The following is an 8,195-nucleotide window of genomic DNA, read 5'->3' on the forward strand; positions in this document are numbered from 1 at the left end:
ACCAGTCACGCCGTGGACGACGTGGACTCAGTCGTCGGGACCTGATGTCTCCAGTGGTGCACTCGGGGACTTTATTTCGTCTGACCCTTTCCCTGGGCCGCTGTCATCAGTAGACTGTTCTGCTGACTGTCAGCTGGGTTGAACTTGAAGGCTGACCCGACACAGTCATGGAGACAAACTTTTTTTTTTTTTTTTTTGTGCCACTGGAGGCCGAATAGAACATGGCCAAAAGGAGGAGGAACCGAGGCGAACTTTTGCCCCTGAGTGTACACACACACATACACACACACGCTCACACACACGCACACGCCGCAGCAGTAGCGACTTCTGCTCCACGAGAAGGTGAAAAAAAAGAAGAAGAAAAACAAAAGACGATGACAAGGAGGAGGGAAATCTCTCCAACGAAAGTTGTCAGTCATTTCAAGCATGCAAGGAGTTATAATCTGGATCTTCCAAGTGTTTCATTCAACTCGTAGTGTAGCTAAACCAGATTGACAAAACGGATAGAGAAAAGCTGTACATGTTAACGAGAACAGCGAACCAACAGATGGTGACATGGTTACAATGTACAGGGCGAAAGGAAAGGATTTTGTTCCTTATGTGCAAGAGAAAGAATGGCGAGTTTCCTTATACCCATTCCAAGAGTGCAAGACATCCCCCCCAACCCCCTTCGTGAGAGAGAAAGACATTTAGATTAATGATTAGCGTTTCTAAGCCTCTTTATTCTGGCTCACGAGGTAGTACGTAAGGTACGTGTGTTTGTCCCTCGTGTTTTTGTTTTCTTGTTTGTTTGTTTGTTCTTTCCTCCAATTATTGGGTCAGACGTTCAGCAAGTATTATCCACACGTGAATTGGACGATAGTGATCTGTCTCGCCGGTTCATATTCCCCCCTTTCCCTCTCGACAAATAACCCCCCATCCTCCTACTTCCCCCCCACAAACCCCATTCACCCCTCCCCAGTCATCATCTCAATTCAAACACTAAAGGGTTTGTACTGTCAAACACAAAACGTTTATAATGTAAGACTTCGTATATTTTTTTCTACAGTCACGCGAATCTGTTTCTTCACACATTTTTTTTCACATAGGTGGTGTTCGAGTTATCTTGATGCAATTTTCTGAACTTTTGTTGGCTGGGATTCTCACATTCAGAACGTTTTCAACGTTCTGGGCGTTCTAAACGTTCGGAACGGAAACGGAATGTGGCGGTGACGCCGTAGCAGCCATGCACACACACACACACACACACACACACACACACACACACACACACACACACACACACACACACACACACACACACACACACGCATACACACAATACCTCGCTCTCCCAGCCATCAAAGACAACAGAAATACTTTCTCTCGACCAGATCCTTTCTGAGGTCTCGACACCAGCCCGTGTCCACGCGGTGTCATACTTGACTGATCTTATTCTGGTTAAAAACCGAAATAAGATCTCCGAAGAACGCCACCGGGTTGGGTTCCCGTCTGTACGTTATCGGTGTTGTCGCCGTTGTTGTTCATTTCTCACTACGTCATTCCCCCAGCGGCCGTCGCCTCTCACTCCCTCCCACTCCCTCCCTCCCTCCTTACCCGCCTCCCACCTCCACCTCTCCTCACCTCCCTTTCTGGACTCGATCTCAGTTGACTTTGTCAGTCTTTCTGGAGGATCTTTCGATCGAAAGCTTTAAATCTTATTAGTGCATTAAGGTCTTTGAGCGGAAATGGGAAAAAAAATACTGTGGACGCCTGCTCTGTGTGTATCTTGTTATTTCCAGAGAAGTTAAACAAGGGGAAAATTAATCAGCTTGATTAATTAACAGTTACTCAACTCCGATTAATTCATATATATGAAATATGTCCTTATTGTACTGTATGTAACTATATATATATATATATATATATATATATATATATATATATATATATATATATGTATTGTCGTGTGTAGTTATGCACATACCACGACCCATACACAATCATTGCGGTCTACAATGTTTACCAGAGCGTCCCGTTTGACAGTGGTGGGTTAACCGGGGTCATATTATCCCTCTTATGGATAATCTGCCTCAAGTTATCCACCCTCACCTTCTTTCCATTCCCCGTTATCCTTCGCCGCTCAGCGACCCCATGTGTACTGCTACCGACCAACTTAACTCGTGAGTGGCTTCCAAAGTGTAATTATGGCTTCAGTGGTGAATCGTCATTACGTGCCTTCAGAAGCCTATGGCTGATGACGGAGGGGGCCCCGGAGGGTGTTCCTGCCGGGTGTAGGGAGACCAGGGGGCCAGGTCATTGGGTGGTTCTTGCCTTCCGAGAAGGACTTGAGAAGAACCTGAGCGTGACCCACCGTGCGGACCTCGCAAAACGTCCGTTCTCGAGAGCAGAAGTCACTGATAGATTCTACGTCTCAGAGTCTCAGGGTCACAATTTTGACCCCCAAAACACAAAGCTCTTCAGTGAGAACGAAGAGTCTCAGGGTCATAATTTTGACTCCCAAAACACAAAGCTCTTCAGTGAGAACGAAGAGTCTCAGGGTCATAATTTTGACTCCCAAAACACAAAGCTCTTCAGTGAGAACGAAGAGTCTCAGGATCATAATTTTGACTCCCAAAACACAAAGCTCTTCTGTGAGAACGAAGAGTCTCAGGGTCATAATTTTGACTCCCAAAACACAAAGCTCTTCAATGAGAACGAAGACTTCGAGGTGACCATGGGAACGCTCGTCATCCCCCTCCCCCCTGCTCTCCACCCAACCACGCCCTATCTATTGAGGTTCTTTAGGAGCAAGCAGAGGACCACATTTTTCATTCTTCGCGCAGAAAAAAGGCCACATTCCTTGTTGGCACTACAGATGCGATCTTCTGTTCCCATGGAATGGTCCCACCTTCACGCTTCTAAAAGCCATCCCAGGGGGGCCCCACTTCCCCCAACTCCCCCTTCCCCCAACTCCCCCTTCCCCCCCCCACCAGGTTAAACCCCTGGAACCCAAGCCATCTATGATACAGTGGAGTACAATATATATTTTGTTCCGGCCGACGCCAAACGATTTCGTCATGTGGATGAAGGGTGAGAGGTACCTAGGTCCAAAAAAGAGGGTCTTGTTCATCCTTCAACTGACTAAAATCGTCAGGCGTTTGTCGCGTTGAAATCCACAATCCGGGTCGTGATGGGGATGAAAGGAGCCTCTAGCCCACCCACCCCAACACACACACTCAATCTCTTGAAACTCAAGGGACGACCCCACTATGAGCTCCTCCTCGGACCCTGCGGGACGACAGACTCCTTCGGGCGGTCCAACCGGGTCCCGAAAGCCACGCCTTCAGGAAGTTCCCTCGAAGTGCCCTTCCACATGAGCATCTTTCAGTGATGTCCTTCCGGGGCGCTTCGTCTACCTGTTGGCACTCCGTGGGGGTGACTTTAGCGGCGCTCCTTGGCACTTTGAATCCCGGGAACATGCCCCCTCCTCCTCCTCCTTCTCCTCCTCCTCCTCCCCCTCCGTCAGACAAGTGTGGTGTGTTTGTTTCACCCTCTCGAGTACCGGAACACGCGCAAGCTTGACTGCTAACTACCAGATACTTGTATGTAACCATAAGTACCAGTACTAATGTTGTTACTATTAGTACTACAACTGATACTACTACTTCGACTACTACTACTACTACTACTACTACAACCACTATTGCTACTACTTCTACTACTATTTTGGAACTTAATACTAATCAGCCAATAAGGATGACTATTCCTCTGACTACGGGCTATTTGTGTGGCCCAAAAGTTAACTACTAAACTATTACTAAACTACTGTGTTATTCGATGTAGCCGTGTGTGTGTTTCTCTGGCGGAGTTGAGTAATGACCCATTTTTTACCACGTGAGAACAAATTTCCAAACACACACATACACACACGTACGCATATATATACATGTACATATACATTTATATATACATGTACCAATAAACATGTACCAAAAGGTCTCTTCCCCCTTATAAGGGAGGTAGCCGGCCAAGCCGGCTACCATACACACACATACACATGTACATGCACACGCATATACATATACTGTATATACATATGTACACACGTAGTACACAACGTGCGCGCTTTCTATACAATTGTAACAATTCTCCATAAATATTATTGTTGTGAAAGGTGATTGAGTGATTGTTAGTTGGGTCTTCCTTATGTATACTGAAAGTCTGAAATGACTGGTAGATCTGAAGCCACTCATGCATTTGAAGGCGCGCGGACGCTTCATCATGTTCTTCCCCCCATCCCCCATCTTTCTCCCCCCCACCATCTTTCCCCTCTCTTCGTCCCCGCGCGCCCATCATACATAGATTATTGATATTTAGGATATGAATTGTTCAGGAATTGTTGTATTTGGTTTTCCTTTTTTTTTTCTCTCTTTCTCTCTCTCTCTCATAAGTGATTTTGTTATTGTTGTTATTTTCCTTTTTTTTTTTTTTGTCATGCTATCATCCATTGATGGTCACCACTGTGACCCGTTTTCTATTCGTGTCAACAAAATAATAATCTTCTTCCCCCTCATTAACTCAACGCCTTTTGATGGTACACGGGAATGGGCCTCGTCAACTTCTCGACTTCGCCTCCCCTCCCCCCACTCGGAGTCTCCTCCTCCTCCTCCTCCTCCTCCTCCTCCTCCTCCATCTCCTCCTCCTCCTCCTCCTCCTCCTCCTCCTCCTCCATCTCCTCCTTCTCCTCAACTTCTCCCTCCCTTCTTCCGTCTCTTATTCTATTCTCCCTCTTCCCATCCTTTGTCCCCTTTCTCCTCCCCTTCCCGTTTTCCTTTATCCTCCCATTCTCATTTATTCCAGGTCCAGTACAATACCCTCCTTCGCCCCAGGAACTCCCCTCCCCTCCCCCCCCGCCCACCAAGGACCACCTTGGAGGCCCAATTGCTCCCCTTCGAAGGAAGGAGTGAGGAGCGGCGAGGTCACGCCGAGGAGGACGTCGTTGGGACCCGAGGGCGAGATGGTTCGAACCCAGCACCCCGTACTTACCAAGAGGTGGTGGGCATTCATTCTCCATCCATTTTCTTTGCCATTCGAGGACTCTGTTTACGCTGTTGTTGAGGTTGTCTGTTTGTCTGTCTGCCTGTCTGTCTGTCAACTCGTCTATTCTGAATAATGTCCTTGTTTCCTTTTGTTATAAACCAATTTACCTCGGTTCATCACATATATACATACATATATATATGCATATATATATATATATATATATATATACATATATATATACATATACGTATGTATGTATGTATATGCACTCTTGTTTTCGATATCACTTTTCAAAATATCTTTGTATTCGAGAAGAGCCGGATAAGAAACTAGAAGACTTGGTGTTCAGCCCCCATAATTGTCCGTATCTGTGACTCTGGCAATGACCTGGCCTTCGTCTAGATTGTCAGACTATTGTACCGATGCTTCTTATACTTGTTGAATAAAGTGAGAATTGAGGAGGAAGTGTTTCATTAACCTTGAGAATGAATAAAACATGGTTGTGTTCCTTCTGTTTATCTCGCCCTCTCTTCTGGACTTTCTGTATGTCCCCCTTTATCTATCTATCTATCTATGTCTTATCAATTTCTCTCCTTTTATCTGTCCTCTCTCTCTCTATCCCTGTCTATCTATTTATGTCCCTTTATTTGTTTCTCTGTGAATCCATATCTCTTCCTCTGTCTATTCTATCTATTCTCTTTATCTTTCTTTGTATCTACATATTTCCCTTTGTTCTCTCTCTATACATATATTTATTCTCTTTATTTCTCTATTCTCTCTCTCTCTCTGTCTCTCTCTCTCTCTCTGTCTCTCTCTCTCTCTCTTTTCTTTCTGTCTCTCTCTCTCTCTCTCTCCCTTCCTTTCTTTTACCTCCCTACAACACAAATATGGGAATTACGATTTGTATTAGACTATAGCCTTTCTTTGTCTTCTATATTTTCACCTTTCTTCCAAATGAAGAAATGGGAGAAATTCATCTTTATCGAGGAGAGTTGTTGCCCTCTCCTTGACCCAGCGCTCACCCAGGTCAACCCAGGTCAGACACGAAGCTGAGGGGAACTCAGAATTACAAGCTGTTTCTGAGCAGATACACATAACAATGTAATAAAGAGAAATGTAAATCAAACCTAACAAACACATAATAATTATAAGTATTGCTCTGCAAATTATGATATACAATCTCTATATTTCCAGTGTGAAATCTCAAAACATAAGTATAAATGTATATATATATATATAGATAGATACAAAGAACAAATCACTCGTAACAGTGAAATCTTTCAAATAATTATCCCGCATGTCTCGGGGATCGATCCGAGGACTAATGTAATGCCAGCCGACAGCTCTACCGATAACTCCATTGCGGGTACAAAAGAGCTGCAACCTAATATTAACTAATAACCAAGAACTACGGCTACTGCCAACTGTCTTGAAAAAAATTATATATATATATATATATATGTGTGTGTGTGTGTGTATTGTATATACATATACAGTATATATATATATATATGTATATATTATATATATATATATACATTGTGTGTGTGTGTGTGTGTACATGTGTGTGTGTGTATTATATATATATGTATATACATATATATATATATGTATATATATATGTATTATGTGTCTGTTTGCGCGTGTGTGTGTGTGTTTGTGTGTATGTGTGCGTGTTATATATATATATGTATAATATATATATATATATACATATATATATATATATATCCATGTATGTATGTGTGTGTGTGTGTATGTGTGTGTGTATGTGTGTGTGTGTGTGTGTGTGTGTGTGAATTGTGTGCGTGCGTGCGTGCGTGAGTGCGTGTGTGTGTGTTTGTGTGTGTGTGTATGCGTGCGTGTGTGTGTGTGCGAGTGTTTGTGTGTGTGTGTGCGTGTCTGTGTGCGTGTGGGTGTGGGTGTGTGAAATAAAGCCTTTCTAAAATACATACTCCCTCGTGCGGACAGAAGCTGCATCATTTTCGAAAACAATTCCTGTTCAAAGGGCTAATAAAAGAATTTTAATTAGGTACACGATATGAGAAAATATTATTTGCCACTCCTAAATATTAACTAATTTAATGACTCGCCGTTTACTGAAACTTGGGAAGCATACTGTTGTTTGTATCACAGATTCACTTAAAATTGTTTCGATGTTTCGAAGCCCCATCAAGTGTCGATTCGAAGCCGTTCCAGAACGTCCGCCATGTTCTCCGTGAACAGGAGCAGCCTTAGAGGGGATTTAGACGTTCTAACGGTTCGTCGAACCCGGTTCGACAGATACGTGTTTAAAGTGACGTGTGAACGGGGGTATTTGGGGTTGAACCAACGTGTTCGACAACCAAATACCTCGTTCACACATCCCTTTAAACACGTGTCTGTCGAACCGCGTTCGACGAACTGTTGGTCCGTGTGAACCCCCTCTTGCGGAACCTTGTGTCCTGTTTTTTTTTTTCGTTTTCTTCTGCAATAACGAGGTGTCCGCACGATCAGAAATTAAAAACAACACTCGCAATTTACAAATATGATATAACTAGTGTCTTGTGCCTGAAAGTGTGTGTTATGAAGTGTCAGTATGGAAATGGGGAAACCGACGATGTAGGAAGATCAGACCAAAGACGACATGATGACCCAAAAAGCGAAGACAGGAAACCCAAAAATGGCGTAACCTTTCGAAAAAAAACATATATAAAGAAGAATATCGGTAAGTCGACTTTGGTGATTGTATAATTAGATCAGTAGTATGGTAAAATATGAAAGGTAAACATGAGATGTAATTCAAATATTGAGATACCTCGAAGCGGCGGTGACAGCACCACATAAGATGCTAAACTCTTGTTGGTTTGTCAACAGCATCGTCGTCGGTATAAAGTCGATGTTTCGTAAATTCCAACCAATATGAGAACATAAGGTAAAATTGTAGTTGTGCACACCTACGCGACATATTGTTCAGTTGTGTACATGGACGCGATATAGCGTTAGAAAATTAAATATTAATTTTGTAAATTATAATACATGAACGTCATATGCGATTTTATTGGCGGAAATAGAAATAAAAAATACCTTGCTACAACTAAATATACTAATGAACGAAGTCGCTAGGATCGGGACACCATCTTGTCGTTTGTCAAGTGTTGTCTGCCCGGTCCAGTTGAGGCCTGGTGTAC

The 8,195-nt window shown here is 43.4% G+C and overlaps 1 protein-coding gene across 12 annotated transcripts in view; it reads left to right on the forward strand.

Moving 5' to 3' along the window:
- The window catches only part of LOC143021011 (uncharacterized), a 599,497-nt gene extending 594,013 nt beyond the window's left edge, over nucleotides 1-5,484 (forward strand). For all 12 annotated transcript variants that reach the window (XM_076178117.1, XM_076178118.1, XM_076178121.1 and 9 more), the window contains one exon: nucleotides 1-5,484. This exon is cut by the window's left edge and continues 1,466 nt beyond it. The gene's annotated coding sequence lies outside the window, so the exon portion shown is untranslated.
- Nucleotides 5,485-8,195: the final 2,711 nt, after the last annotated feature.

Source organism: Oratosquilla oratoria, chromosome 41 (assembly GCF_046742065.1).
Source record: "Oratosquilla oratoria isolate Oo_2021 chromosome 41, ASM4674206v1, whole genome shotgun sequence".
NCBI lineage: Eukaryota > Metazoa > Arthropoda > Malacostraca > Stomatopoda > Squillidae > Oratosquilla > Oratosquilla oratoria.